Source organism: Artemia franciscana, chromosome 3, assembly GCF_032884065.1.
Source record: "Artemia franciscana chromosome 3, ASM3288406v1, whole genome shotgun sequence".
In the NCBI taxonomy this organism is placed as follows: Eukaryota; Metazoa; Arthropoda; class Branchiopoda; order Anostraca; family Artemiidae; genus Artemia; species Artemia franciscana.
Genome location: NC_088865.1, coordinates 46,279,808 through 46,296,306, shown reverse-complemented (window position 1 = coordinate 46,296,306; position 16,499 = coordinate 46,279,808). Strand labels below are relative to the sequence as shown.

General features: G+C 35.6%; 1 long non-coding RNA gene across 1 annotated transcript; it reads right to left on the bottom strand.

Moving 5' to 3' along the window:
- Positions 1 to 246: 246 nt before the first annotated feature.
- On the bottom strand, positions 247 to 5,016 carry LOC136024653 (uncharacterized). The gene is made up of 2 exons (XR_010616877.1): positions 4,724 to 5,016; positions 247 to 1,073 (listed from the first exon to the last, which is right to left on the bottom strand). It is a non-coding gene; the product is annotated as an uncharacterized LOC136024653 (long non-coding RNA).
- Positions 5,017 to 16,499: the final 11,483 nt, after the last annotated feature.

Here is a 16,499-nt window from a genome sequence, read left to right as displayed (position 1 = left end):
TTTTCCATTGCATGTATTACAAGCAGAATATTTTACTCAGGACGAGATTAAAAGGCGTCATAGTAGTCCATACAAACATATTTTACTTTAATCAGTGTTTTTAGTCGCTATGCATATGCTGTTCCATTGTGCTCAAAGAAAGGTGATGAAGTTGCTAATCATTCCTTGAACAAGGCAATGAGAGATTTGTATGCTAATTTTACCAAAAGATACTGAACGGGTTGAAGCTTGGTCTGTACGCTCATCGGAAATTTCGTTTATTTATTGTTAGTTGTTCAAATCTGCTACGAATAATTGACAAATTGATCTATAAGAAAAAGTAAAGAAAAAATTATAAAGCGATGGCACTGGAAAATCTAGGGGGGACGCCCTTAGATCTGCTTCTGCTAATGCTTTGTAAGTATAGATCCATTTTCCCAGACGTATATAAATCCAATCGTCAATTTTTCCTTTTACTTCCCACTTATAACGTTCAAAGCCACCACAGTCCAAGGGTTGCACATTATGGGACCAACGGGCTGGGAATATAAGCATTGTGATAGCAAACCTCTTACACAGATCAATCGAACCCCCAAGTCTAGCTGGCTATCGTGGTTGTCCAGGAGTGAAACAGTTGAATTTCCTTTTTATGGTTTGGTTTTCTTGGCGAAGTGTTCCAGTGTGTGTCAAAATATATCACTGTTCATCCAGCCACTAGACACTTGTTCTAGAGTTTTGGGTGGAGTGAAAATGCTATACGTTCACTTTAGAGAGCACAAAATAATTACACTAATATTCTTTCCAACTCAGGACTAAGCAATTGCACTGAATGAAACTTTTTTTATTTGTCTTGCCAATAACAAAGTGGTAACCATCCTTTGGGGACTACTGCTTGGCGGTTGAGCAGGGGAATATTTGTCTCAAATGGCTATTACTCTCTTAACCTTTGAAATAGTCATTTAAATTAGAATTTTTATTACCTACATTCCTACTTTTCTCATAGAAATGATATCGATGGTCACAACTTTGGCTGCCTTTTCCATACATTCTATAGTGGGGCCAAACTGCTTGTTTTGTTTATAATGTCTTGGTACCTGGAATGAAGACATAGTCGTAAATTTCTACTGAAGATTTTTATTTAACACATAAAATTAACATATAAAAATATTCAAACAGAGAGATGAAATTGAATTTCATGCTACCTGTTATGAAAAAAAAGATCTTCAAGACAAGCCAAAGCTTTTGAAGTACGTACGTGGCTAGAACTTGTAAATCATCGAAGTAATTGGTAAGAATTTGAAAATAATAATTTTAAAGTAATAATTGTTAAACATAAACTATCCATGGCATGACATATTAAGAAATAAAATCTGAGGGGCAAACCGAGGTCTGGGAGGGCAGTTGCCCACCCTGCCACACAGCAAATTATGCCCCTGACACTTATAACTTAGTTTGTAATACCTGAAGAGGGGTTTAATATGAATAGAACGTATATTTAGGAAATGTATGCAATGTTCTGGTGATCCATGCATAATTACATATATAGCTATACGAATATCAGGCAAAACAGAATAGTCAATAAAGTTCAATAAGGAAAATGCCAGTTTTCAAGTACAATAGTGTTATTCTGGACAACTCAAAAATTGTCCGAAATTGCCCCTTAACGCTTAACTGGTCGGGTGTTTTTTCGTTACGTAACTGGTCGGGTGGGGTAAATATTTACCCCTAAACTAAAAACGCTTATAAATAAAAACTATTTCAGATAGGAGATTGTAATTTAGTTGTAGGTAACTACAATTAAGTACAAAATATTTAACTTAAAAATGAATCACCTAGATACATTCTGGGCAAACTTCATTGAGGTAGTTCTTGCAGGAACCTTTTTTGCAGATAATGTCGACCCTAGTCGTCTTCCAGTCCTCTGAACAGTGACAAAGACTACAGCACTTATTTTTGTAATCAGAATGTGAACTTTCAGCGTATGAACTACCTGTAGACTCGATATGAACAATATTAAACACTATCTTCCGAAATTCTCGATGAAGGGAGCTGACGGATACTGTAAACATCAAATAAGGCTTAATAAGGAATAGTCCTAATTCTGTGAGGATTTGTCTGTGCTGGATCACCTTTTCTTGTCTTCATGCTGTGTTGAAAAGTACTCCTGCGTTTACGCCTGCAATATTAGGCATTTCAAGGAATATTGCAAGTGGCCAGCGTTGACAGCGACGGCTGGTAGTGTAGTTAGCACATTTTTGACCTAAATTGTCAACGCCAGGTTTAGTTCCGTTGTAAAACTCGACTATCTCCACCTTGCCTGGGTTTGTAACTATCGTATTTGTGTTGTGCATTGAAGAGATCGAAGCTATTGCTTTGCTCTTCTTAGGTACATATGATACAATTTTGTTCTTCTGAGCAAAGCCGCAGATTGATGAACCAGGCTCACGATCCCTTTCCGCTAGAAACGCTGCGGGAAGCTCATTCTTGTTCTTTCTGAATTTCTTGTTCTTCTGGAGTTCCAACGTAGGTAGTACTCTGTCTGTTCAGCTCGTCAGCCAGCTCAATCAAGGAGTACCAGTTGTCCGCGGTTATGTTTCTGCTTGTGTTCAAGACCAGCCCAGCCAGAGTCAAAGCGGTACGGGTAGGAATAGACATTGACAGTGTGTCTACCTTCTCAGTTGTTTTGCCACAGTATATGAAGGCAGTGGACAAGGTACGGGCATCAGTCAGACACAGTATTTTCAGTCCGTACTTGGCTGGGTTCGAAGGGTTGTACATTTTGAACAAATATCGACCCTTGAAGAGAACGACAATTTCATCGGTTGTAAAATACTAAGACAGGGTGAAGTTCTTGCTGCATTCTCTAATCGAAACCTTCTAGAAATGTAATACTTCCTAAAAAAGTAAGGAAAAAGAAAAGTAAGGAAGTCTTCTTCAAAGATCTCCCAGAAAAGTAAGAAAGGAAAGAGAAAAGCAAAGAAGGTTAAAAATGTTCAATTTCTTAGCAAGAAATAATTTTGGAGCAGCAGAAAAGCTAAATTTACTACTAAAAAGTTTGAAAGACCTTCAGTCTTTGTATAGATGAATGATGGAAGTAGTACAACTATAGTCTCCCTATCGAATGTTAACCGTTCAGAATCTCTAACAACCGTTTTTCAAAATATTTAACCCTGACAGGTTTCAGTTTTTTTTTTGTTATGTAAGCCGTCGGGTGGGATAAAGAAATACCTCAGACCCCCTAACCTTCTTTCTGGATGGAGGCTGTAGGTCGACTTACTCACCAAATGTTCTCCTTGGGTTGTTTGAAGATTACACGTAACCACGATGGCGTCGCCTTAGGGCTTATTGAGAAATAGCAAAAAAATTCGTGGGGTAGTTTTTTACCCCACCTGACCAGTTAAAAGGGTTCACAGGCGTCCAAAATAGCCTCATTGTCACGATAAAGGATTGAAATTGTATTTTAAATACATCAGGAAGTATGGCAGTGTTCCTTCCAAAAAAATTGCTCAAAGAATAACTACATTGAAGCTGCAAAGTGTGACCTGCTGGTTAGTAGCTATACAACTTATAAGAAAAAGTTCGAAAAATCATAAGACTTCCTCTCAAAAATCCCTTCATCCAAATTTTTCAGAAACGGTACCATTATTGACTCTTTGAATGAACTTCTGTAATATATCTCTAAAAGGTACTACTATGTAAATTTTCATAGAGCTTTGTTGATGATGATTAAGGAGCAAAAGACATGTCAACGGTTGCCCTTTGTCTTGGATAGCCCAGGTTTACCTTTGCTTTTCTTCCTAATTCCCAAACTGATTGAATTAAATAATAAACACCGCTAAATCACAAACACAGTTTTCTTTTTAATGTCCGTTGATGGTAGCACTGTCAAATTGCTGGTATGGTTTTCGTTTTGGATCAATAAGTTTATCTATATATCATTAAAACAAAAGCTTTTTGACCCGGGATTTGTATATCAACAAAATACGATGTATTTTTTATTATTTTCGTGTAAAGAATTTTATTTCAATATTTCAACTTTTAATAAATTTTCGTCAGTAATTTCCATCTTTTAAATACGTTTCTGTCAAATCTTAACAAATATATTTTGAAACCTATTGTTGATTTGCCGATTCTTAGCATTGCTTCAGGAAATTCATAAAAATGGTGCGAAAATTGCCAATTTACTTTTAACAAGTTCTATTCCGATGGGAGGGATAAAGCCTCACAACTGGGATTTTACCCTCATTGGGTGGGAGCTATTGTCTTTCCCTCATCTTCTCCCCATCTTCAAATCATAAGCATTCTTCCTTAATTACTTATGGATCTTACCTCTCTCTTCAAAATTCCGGCCTTCTTTCTTTTTGAATTTGACTGAGTACTGAAAGTGAGTTCTATGTTTATAATTTACAAAATCTCGAGAAAAAAAATGCTACTTTCTAGAAAAAGCTAATTGATGAATATCTAATCTGTTTCCCAGAAAAAAGATTTAAAAGGTCTCCAATAGCAAACCTTTCATTGATTAACCCATGAAAAAGTAATTAGAAGCAAATTGAAAACTTTCAAAAATGGTAAACTGGTTGAAGGTAATAAACTAAGAAAACAATACAAAGAGAAATTCGTTAGTCAGCTCGATCCTACTACAAAGCATGGTTGAAAAACTGTTTACTAATAAACCCAAAAACTGGTACACCGAAGTTAAAAAGCTGTGCATCTGTGAAGCTAGAGCATCTTAACTTTAACCTACCTGAGTTCCCTGACGTTATTGCCAATAATCTTAACAGATTCCTTGTTTCCATTGTCCAGACTCTTACATTGCTGTCTTATTAATTACAAGCAGGCAATCTTTTCTTTCCTTTTTTGTCTGTTTTCTCATCTGAGATAGAAAGAGGAATCAGAAAACTAAGAAATTAAGGATTCCTTGCTGATTAGCTTAGGGCCAGTAGCCTCTTACTGACCTAAGGTGACTCAGGAACCTCAAATCCACTTGTATATTCCACTAACTTGTTACTCTTATCGACCACATTGGGAATATCCTCAAAAAGCCTACTTCTTGGCTAAATTTAATTTCTGTTGACCTTTAAAAAGTATTTGACCTATTTAACTACAATATACTAGTTGAAAAACTTGTCGCTGGATTCAATATTTATTCTTTCCTGGTGAAATTGGTGTCCCCCTTCTTGTCAAATAAATTGCAGGCGATCAAATACCGCTAACATTATTCTGACACTCACCATGTCCAAAATAGAATGCACCAATGCACCCTCTTAGACCCCCCTCTCTTTTCAGTTATGATTAACATCCTCGATAAGAAATTTCCTGACAGATGAAAATTTGTCGATGGCTTAGTGGTTGTTTAGGCTTTCTTCAGAAATTTAATAAGCATCCCTATGTATGAGCACCCTTAATGATATTGGATGTGATATCCCGGATTTAGAATGACAGTAAACACCTCTAAGTCCATGAAAATACTGATATGTCTCCTTGAATCTTTGCCTCGTTTTATTAATCCTTTACCTCCTGAAATTTCTGTGTCCACCCTTAAATTACTTGTCATGTGTTTTTCTAATTTAAAGTGGAATATCCATGTTGAACATATTATCCATAGAGCTAGTGCGTCTATCTCCCTCCTTAGGCTCCTAATAAATTTAGTGTCCCCCATCCCATTTCTTAAGGCTTATATTTCATTTGCCCAACCGACCCTTGAATATGCTTGTCCAGTTTGGCACCCTGGTATCTCCCAGAAAGAATCAGAAAAAAAATAATTCTATTCAAAAAAGAGCCTTGAGAATAATTTTTAAAGAAGACAATGTTTCATAGTCTCTACTTTTAAGAAAAGCTAATTGGAAAACCTTTAGCACAGAAGTGTTACGTTGTGCCTCCGTTTTTAAAAAAAATGCAATAAAAAACCCTCGCACGGAGAGCATTTTCTCCAAACGTCACTTCCCATTCAGGCTACGGCGATCTCCAGCTGCTTCTGAACCAATTCCTATTTTATCTCCCATTGGCTACTTTACCTTCAGATATGAAAATTCGTTCCCCCTTTAATTACAAAAAAAATACCCCACTAGTTCATTCTTTTTTATTGGTTGGTGGTACTGCCAGGTTTTTGCATTTATTCACTTTTCATTCCCCCCCCCCCTCCTATTTTTAGTGTCCTTTTTAACCTTTTTTGTGTATTTTCTCTTTTTTTATTTTTTTTGTGTTTGTTCACTTGCGTTGGTCCATTTTTTTTGTTCTTGGTTTGGCATTCTTTGCAAGTTTCCAGTTTTTGTTTTTTGTGATATATTGGATTCTGGGTTAGAATTCAAACCTTCGGGTCTTGTGATATTGATTTTTTGAATTAAAATATTATTTTGTCCATTCCAAGCCCTTGCATAACAAAAAATCTAAATTTTATTGTCTTGACTCCTTTATGTTTGTCACATTGACTGGAAACCGGAGGGAGTGTGATGACAATCTCAGATCGAAAATTCTTTTAAAATTCTAGTTCGAATAAGATGCAATGTGTCAGTCTTTTGTACTTAAACTTAGTTTGATAAATGGGTTGTTTTGTTATATATTATCGTTACCATCAGGGATACATCGTTCATGTCATTTCTGGACACATTTTTATTGGATAGTAACTTTTTTTTTACTATTCTGAGCAAAATAGTTGTCTCTAAATTTCGAATAGGAGAATATTGTGTGGCACCTATGGTGTGGGAGCATTAGGGTTCAAGGAAAAAACGGTACTTCAAACTATATATATTTGGCTTCATTAAAATATTCTAGTTTGACAATGTGGACCCTCCTTAACTTTACAACTAAAACACATCTCTGAGGAATGGGCAATTGGCATAATTTTGGGTTCTAGGCTTTTGGTCTTTGTAAGAAATGATCCATTTGGAGGAATATATTTTAATAATCTTGAGTAAAACGGCTGGATAAAAACTTGGTCCAGGCCAAAAGGAGTTGTGGGGTTCCCAGGGACCAAAATAGGTCTGAAAAGTGGTTGGTTGCCCTCAAATCATTCGGCCCTTTAAAAGAGGCAATAAAATCTGCAATTCATGATGCAATTCAACCTTCTAAACTAAGCCTCATAGGGGGAACCTAAGAGTGGTCCCGCCCTTTGGAGCCTGGCTTGTAGTCAGTTATGTCAATTTGGGAGAAGGACGGTGAAGGGGGCCCTTTTGTGGTATTCCACTGTTAAAGATCTTTTTTAGCATTTTTATTTACCAAATCAAAAACACATTTTCGGAAGCCTAAATTTTGAGAAACGGATTTTAAACCCCTATCCTAAATCTTTATGAATGGACACCACGGCCTTAAACAAACAAGTTGATTTCAACGTCTCATTCGGATATAAGGTTGGCGCGTACGAACAAATGTAAATTCATACGTTCATAATAAGCTCATACATTTCTTTATACTAAAAGAAAAAAAGGAAGACTTTTATTGGCGATTGGGAAGAAAAATATTTACACTTATTTAAGCATAAAATAAGCTTAAAAAATAAAATTTTGTGTAAATCTTATATAAGGGGATCCCACATATTTATAACATCTGTTTGTCTCTGCAAAAATAAGGTCTAGGTAAAATTATTTGCTGAGGTTATGTGTTTCACTGCAACTGACAGGTGGCTTAATAACACAGATAGCTTGAGAACTAAATACACAGAATCTGTCCGGGTTATGCTTTTATAATTCATGTGCTCGTATCTTAAAGGTTCCTATACAAGGTTGCCACCCCTAGTGATTTATTGTTATTTCTAGTGATTTTTTATATTGCCGAAACAGAAAAATCAGCAAATCAGGACTTACATCACTAGATTATTCAAGAAAATCACTAAGAAATTACTAGGAACCTAGTGATTTTTTCACCGGGCGGCAAGCCTGTTCCTATATCTTAGCTTTCTATTTAATCTCATGAGAGTATCACTTTAGTACTCCATGTAATTTGTGGAGATTTTCCGTTCCCTATGGCATTCAATGCAATGTTGCAGAAAGTGACCTTTTTGTCTTGTGTGTCCAAGGATATTGATAATTGCTTACTATTCTTAGGGCCTTAGTTCAGGGCTGTGGGGACCACGTTACATCAAAAGGCACATGCTTTTGCATTTTGACTATTCCTGGGCAAAATATTTATCTCAAAATTTGGTGTAATATGATCGGGGAACGGGGAGCACAACAGGCGTTGGAAATTTTAAGGATTTCAGGCCTAATTTATACCTCAGTTCTTACATAAATTATGAGACTCCTGTTTTAATGCTTACTTTTTTTTACTAATACATATCTTCAAAGAGCACACCAAATACAGAACTTGGAGCCATTTTCTTTCGGGCTTTATGGATTAGGTCCCCATAGAGGCAAAATTTCATCCCTTACAGATATTTTGAGCGAAGGAGATTTCTAAAAATTTAATATGATGCCACAGGGACTACGGAGTTCCCGGGAAAAAAGCATGGAGAGGACTAGTAATTAGGCTAATTTTAACCCTAACCATATAACGTTGGATTCTATGTTAAGTGGCTGAGAAGGTTGACTTTTCTTTTATTACAAATATGATTAAAGATCTAGGAGTGTAACTTGACGATGTCCCATAATCCGGTTAAAAAGAAAGAAAAAAGAATCATAGACACATAGAAACAAATAAAAATTCTTATCAGCAATATAGATCTTATTTGCTAAGACAATAAAGCACTTAAATTTTGCATAATATTACGAAGAATTTAATGAATTTATATGAAGATTTCAGAAGACAAAAGATAAATTCCAACTTATTCAACAGAGATACAGACTCCTGTGTTATTAAACAGAAGATATGACCTTTGTAGATAGCAGTTTTCCAAGTTTCGTAATCCCTTAATTATTACGAATGTTTATCATAATTGAACATTTTCACGAAATATTGTATCATTTGAACCTTTCATTGCAAAATAATTGGTCAGTACGTAGAAAAAATTTCTCGCGTAAATATTAATTACATATTATTTCCATATCTTGTAATTTAAGGAAGGTAAACAGAGATATCACAATTTCAAATTGTATAGAGAAATTTATGATAATTAAAGGCATTTAATATCGTGCGTGAAACTCAAAGCGAGCCTTTTTTCAACGCTGGTGGGACGCCCTTAAAACTCAACTTTTTTGTGTGCTGACTAATGGTCTGCCTAGCGCAAGTGTCGATTTTTTAATTCTGTGTCCTTAGCAAGAAGTAGCCTAGCGGCCGTTCCAAGCAGTTTATACAACCAGGCACGTCTCTAGACCCGTTTAGAGTTGTGATAAAGTCTTAGATTAGCTATTTTAATATAAAAAAAATATGTCACTTGGTTAATACCAAGTGCCATGAAAAAAAAACGCCAGAAAAAAACCCACCCCCTGGGGTAATATAATTCCTAGAGCTCCAGGATGAAGGCAACAAATTTGGCAAACAAACAATTTAGAATATAATATAAAACGGTCAACAGAAGCTTCGCATATACGTGCACAAATTCCATATTGAAAACATAATAAGTAGAATAAACATAAGAAAAGGGATAATAAATAAAGGCAACACTTATTAGTAATTTAAATATTCTTTTTAGCTTGAATTTGTTTAAAATTGTTAAGGTCGCGGCATTCTATACTGCCGAAATTCCGTAATTATTTTCACAGTTAATCTAATCGAACAATGGTTTGACTAAATATGCTAGAACTGAATAAGTTTTATATAAGTTGGGTGACAAACGGGGTATTCCGTTTAAATTGGGATTTGTTTTTGTTTATTCCCCTATCAAAAACAAAACGAAACGAAAAAAAATCGAATATGGAATTCATATTTTTGAAAACTAGAATCGACTGACAGACGGGTATAAATGCTTTATTTGTGACTAACTTGACAACTTGGTTTTTCGTATTTTTTTCAAACAAAAATTGACACAAAAAACGGAAACTAATTACAACACTAATACTAGCAACTCACCGCCGCACCAATATAGCTATGTAAGCTCTTCCTCCATCCCAATCTATTCAGACTCTCTCTCTTTACATCCTCCCAGAAAGTTCCGATTTCCCTTAAATCTTTCTTAGAATAGAATAGAATCGGTTACAATCGGTTTTATTTGCACAGTCTCTCGTAGTCATAAAACTAAATGGCGACCCGGCTCAATAGTAACCAAAACTTTAAAAAATTGAATTTTGATATCAATAGCTACATCAAAAGAATCGCATTTTAATGCTGATTTTAAATATATAAGTTTCATCAAGTTTAGTTATACCCATCAAAAGTTACGAGCCTGAGAAAATTTGCCTTATTAAGGAAAATAGGGGTAACACCCCCTAAAAGTCGTAGGATCTTAACAGAAATGACACCATCAGATTCAGCGTATCAGAGAACTCTTCTGTAGAAGTTTTAGAGAGCAATCCCTCGCTCTTTACGTTAAAGTTTGACTCTTTGCAACAATTCTATTTTTTAAAACAATTAAAAGATTTAGCGTAAAGAGCGAGGGATTGTGGAGGGGACAACCCATTTCATATATGGAGTAATTTCTGTTCGTTTTAAGTTTTAATGTCGCTCCTTACTTTCAGCTAAAACAATTATTTTTTTTATTTAATACAAAGAAAGGGATGAATGAGTTGGAAAAATGATTTATCTGTGAAGGAGGTGCTACTAATCTGTCAATGTTCTTCGATCTAGTTTCTTCACAGCATCCTCCCGCCCCACCGACGGACGACCTGCTTTTATCCTGCTTAATACCACGAACCTTTTATAAAGCATTTCTGATACGTCCTGTTAACAACCTGTGTGGGCATAGTGTGTTTCAATGTGGTTTCACACAATTCCATACAGTTCCAATATTTCTCAAAATTTTTATCTTAAAGCCCTTAGATTTAGTAGCGGCAGTAGTAGTAGTAGCAGTAGAATTAATAGTAGCAGCCTTAGCCTTTGTGGTGGTTAGTAGTATTAGAAGTAGTAATAATAGTAGCAATAGTAGTAGTATGTGTAGAAGGAGTAGCAATAGGGTACATATATTTTCTTTTGGTTAGTTTAACATCCCTTACAACAATTCTTGTTAGTTTCAGCTTCACACACAAAGCTGTTCTTAAAATATTGCTGATATGTCCTTTTGACAACCTGAATACAAACAGCTTGTTGTGATTAAGTTCTCCTCCCCCCTCCATACAAAAATTTCTTTGAAAGTTCACCTTCATAGCCTTAGGCATAATTGCAGCAGTAGTCATAGCTGTACTATTTGTATTACTACTGGTAATATTAATAGCAATAGCGGAAGTACTAGTAACAGCAGCACTGTTAACTTATTGTCTGTACAAGCAGGTGCAAAAGATTTAGTAATTGAAGTAATAGTAGTAGTAGTAGCAGTAGAAGTTGTAGTAATAAACAATGAGTGATCTATATTTATAATCATCTGACAAAAAGGCAATATGTTCACGATAGAGGTAATTTTTCAAAAAAACTGCAATGGAAAACAAGGGACAGTGAGAAACCGTATATAGAAGCCTGTCGCGTGCCGTGCCTAGTTTCAAATAAATGAGTTAAATGGGACACAAAATATTGTCGAAAAGACAGTCTGTATCTGTCGGTAACCGCTGGCTTACAAGGCTCCAGTTTGTTCTGGTGCCTTGTTTTATACCGAGTAAAAAGTCTTATAATTGTCATATTTTTTACAATGGCACATTTAAATCACTTTGAATAGGATTTTCTTTATTGAAAAACGAGACTCTCATAAGTGCTGACTTTTTCCTATTAATTGAAAGCCGCTTTTCTTTCGCAATCAGCATCCAAACGGTGAATTTCGCCATCCGTACTAATTATGGATCCTAGCTTCTGAAGTATCACCAATAGTAAATCATATACAAACTTGGCTCTGATTTTGTAAAAAGTAGCAATTTTGTTATACAGCATTCAAAATAAAACAGGTCCCACTTTGGTACCTTGGGGCATTCCACAGAAAGCTCAAGAAAATCCGATTGTACCCGATCCTCGATAACACACTCTAGCCGTCCTTTTAAGAAACCTATGAACTATCCGAACCAAAAAGCGGTACAATTTGTCATTGATTCAAGAATATCCGGACGACTTGATTTGTCGAAAGTCTTTTATAAGTCAGCTTGCAATATTTCTGCGAATGCAGTTATATTTTTTTAGGTGGTGTAGGTCTTCTTCCACAATTTTGATGCGATAAAGTACTGTGCTAGATTCTTTGACAAACCCACATTGACAGGGATCTATTTTATCACAGAAATCTTCTAGTAACCATTTCTTTAGAAAATGCTCGAAAACGTTAGATACAATAGGGGTAAAAGATATAGGTCGTAGGTCATTCACCCCTTTTGGATTTGAAACTTTAGGTTTTGGTGATACGACTACTCTTTTTTAAATCGCTCGGAAAGGTACCACTCAACAGACACTGGCTTAAAAAGGCAGTCAGATGTTCAGCTAGAAAGGCTACGTTTTTTTTATACAGGGCTGCTAGAACGTCTCCAGGGTAATTTTCCTTATTGGAGTCAAGTCTCTCAAGAACTTTTGCAACTTTGTTGGGGAAAATCACAGGTATTTTTGATGGAACAGGCAAGGGGGTAAAACTAGAAATCGGTGGGTTGCTTCTTTAAATACTACCAAAATACTTACTAATAGCGTTTGCGTCAAGCTTATTACCAGCTTCGTCGTATATGCTTACATTTTGCCTTACAGAGGAGACAGTTAGAAGCCGTATTCCTTTATAGTAATCGGCTTTGTTCATTTACCAACTTAGATTACTTGCAGAGTGAAAACATTACCATTTAGGTACGATTTTGTCAGTAATTTCTTGTTTAAATACTAAAGTACAAGATCTTTATAATGTCGACAATGCAAATCTTTCTCTTCTATGAACAGAAGCTATTCTAAATGGTTGGAATGAATTTTTCTTGTGTATCTTATAAATTAAGTTAAAAGAAGCAGTATCTTGTGGAGAATGAAGTGGTAGCCTTGATTGTCTCTTCTTGGTTTGTCTTCTTGTGGCTTTTGGCATGGATAAAAAGACGCATCCATCGAATATATTGGTCTGCTAATTACAATTTATGGAGCAGGCACTTCGAATAGAAGATAGCATATGAGAGGCAAATCTCTGATGTTTAAGTGGAATTTTGAAGTCTAATTTTTTATATGTCAAACTTTCACAGGCCTAGATAATTATTTGCAGGTGACTGAACATTATCCCATTTACCAGGTTTTAATAAATATCCTTCGCAATGAAAATCAATGGACAGCAGCACTAATTTCTGAAAATTCGGCTGAGGGGTTGTTCTTACTGTCTGTATCTTTTCATTAAAATATCAAAACAGGTTATGTCTCAATAAAGACTACTTGCAAATGATACTTTCTTTTTAGTTTAGAGGGTGGGTTAAAAAGCAGTTGTTAATTGAAAATTTGAATAAGCTTGCGCTGAAAATCGGGAATATTTAGCATACTTTCCCATGTCGTTCACTAATCATTGGGAAATTTAATTATACCCTTGGTATTTCGAAAGAAGTTTAGATATATATTTTCAAGAAGTTGTAAGTTATCAATCTTTATGATAATCAAATTTAAAAAGTTACAATTTTTGTCAACTGAGAGTAAGGAGAAATATTAACACCTTAAGCGAACAGATATTTTCCGCATACATGCTGCCTCCTCCTCAATACACCTCTTTTCATGCTCAAGTTTTAACCACTTCAGAAAAATTAGTTATTGTAATTAAATGGTCGTTGTGTTTCAGGAGTCCCTCATTAAGAATTTTGAAAGAAGATATCACTTTGCGTAAAGAGCAAGGTAGCGAGGAGGAGGCAGCCCACATGTGGAATACTTTTTGAGGTTTTAGTGTTGCTCCTTGCTTTCAGTTGAAAAAAATACTTTTTCTTAGAATTTAATTTCTGATTGTTTTTTTAATCATACCGGGACACACACCACCCCATTCATGGTAATTACCCCAAGGAAGTTCCACCATGTAAAATACTTCCCCGTGAATTTGACCCCATAAAAGTCCGTCATCTCTGCAAATCCCCCCCCCCCCAAAAAAAAAAAAATAAAACCTAGTTCACCATTCCGAAAGAAATATTCAGGGTAAGAATTTTTCTGGCTGAATCGACCACAAGAAAATTTAAGGGGGTGGGTTTTTTACTGTCTGGAGGGGGTTTTACGGGAATTAGTTTTCATGGGAGAAATTTCTACGCATAAAGTTCCTGTGAGAGGGGAGAAGGGAATATTTAATGAAGGGTGAACCAAATTTTAATGGCGTTATTTGAAAAAGGATCAGAATAAAAGAATATGATTTTTTAACAGAAAGTAAAGATCATTCAAATTTAAATGAATAGCATTTATTTTGCATACGAAGGGGCTGCCCCCCTTCTTGATACTTTGCTATTTCCGCTAAAGTTAGATTATTTAAAATGACTTTATCTTAAGATTCTGCTGTAATAAGCTCCATCTTGATATCCTAAAACAAAAATTACTGTCCTGATCAAACAGTTCGTGGTAACGAACTGTAGTAAGGAGCGACCCGGCTCAATAGTAACCAAAACTCTAAAAAATGGAATTTTGATACCAATAGCTACATCAAAAGAATCGCATTTTAATGCTGGTTTTAAATATATAAGCTTCATCAAGCTTAATCTTACCTATCAAAAGTTACGAGCCTGAGAAAATTGCGATATTTTAGAAAATAGGGGGAAACACCCCCTAAAAGTCATAGAATCTTAACGAAAATCACACCATCAGATTCAGCGTATCAGAGAACCCTACTATAGAAGTTTTGAGCTCCTATCTACAAAAATGTGGAATTTTGCATTTTTTGCCAGAAGGCAAATCACGGATGCGTGTTTATTTGTTTTTTTGTTGTTTTTTTTTCCCAGGGGTGATTGTATCAACCCAGTTGTCCTAGAATGTTGCAAGAGGGCTCATTCTAACGAAAATGAAAAGTTCTAGTGCCCTTTTTAAGTGACCGAAAAAATTGGAGGGCACCTAGGCCCCCTCCCACGCTAATTATTTTCCCAAAGTCAATGGATCAATATTCTGAGATAGCCATTTTATTCAACGTAGTCGACAAACCTTATAACTATGTCTTTGGGAACGACTTACTCCCCCACAGTCCCCGTGGGAGGGGCAACAAGTTACAAACTTTGACCTGTGCTTACATATAGTAATGGTTATTGGGAAGTATACAGGCGTTTTCAGGAGGATTTTTTTGGTTGGGGGGAGGGGTTGAGAAGAGGGGGATATTCTGGGGGAACTTTACATCGAGAATTTGTCATGGGGGAATAAAATTTCCATGAAGGGAGAGCAGGACTTTTTTTGCATTATTTAAAAAAAAACAATTAAAAAATAAATGTGAAAAAGATTTTTCAGCTGGAAGTAAGGAACAGCAATAAAACTTTAAACAAACAGAAATTATTACCCATATGAGGGGCTCACCTCCTTCTAATACCTCGCTCTTTACGCTAAAGTATTTTTAGTAGTTTCAACTATTTATTCTACGGCTTTTGTGATTCAGGGGTCATTCCTAATGAATTGGGATAAAATTTAAGCTTTAGTGTAAAGAGTGAGGTACTGACGATGGGGCGAATCCCCTCATATATGTAATAAAAACATGAAAATATAAAAGTTCTTTACGTAAGCTAATTTATAAGTTACGTAAATCTTTTACCAATAAAAAGATTCGTAAAAAATTAAAAGTTCTAGTTGCCTTTTTAATTAACCAAAAAATCGGAGGGCAACTAGGCTTCGTCCCCCGCTCCTTTTTTCTCAAAGTCATTCGATCAAAATTATGAGAAAGCCATTTAGCCAAAAAAAGGCAAATTTCGTTTTGATTATTCCTCTGCGGAGAGCCAAAATCAAAACATGCATTGATTCAAAAATGTTCAGAAATTAAATAAAAAAAAACAAGTTTTTTTAACTGAAAGTAAGGAGTGACATTAAAACTTAAACCGCACAGAAATTACTTCGTATATGAAAGAGGCTGCTTCCTCATCAACGCCCCGCTCTTTACGCTAAAGTTGTTTACTGTTTTAAAAAGAAGAATTGAGAGAAAGAGTCAAACTTTAGCGTAAAGAACGAGGCGCTGATGAGGAAGCAACCTCTTTCATATACGAAGTGATTTCTGTGCGTTTTAAGTTTTAATGTCGCTCCTAACTTTCAGTTAAAAAAAACTTGTTTTTTTTATTTAATCACTCGAAGAAACAGCTAAAACACGGTTGCATATCCCTAAGCGGTTGCATGTCCTTTTTGGCCAACCGTCTGGGGCTACACGGAAAGCAGATCGTCCTTGTCTGGGTTGGGAGGATGTCATAAATAAAGATTTAAAGGAAATGGGAACTTCCTGGGAGGGTGTAAAGAGGGAGGCTTTAAATAGATTAGATTGGAAAAGGAGCGTGCGTAGCTGTGTTGGCCTCAGGCGGTTTGGTGCTGAAGTGAGTTATTAGTAGTAGTAATAGTATATACGAAAAAAAAAATAATTGAAGAAAAACGGGTTTAATTTCATATAAAGCAGTGACAACAAAATAAAATAAAAACTACACTTTAGCTAA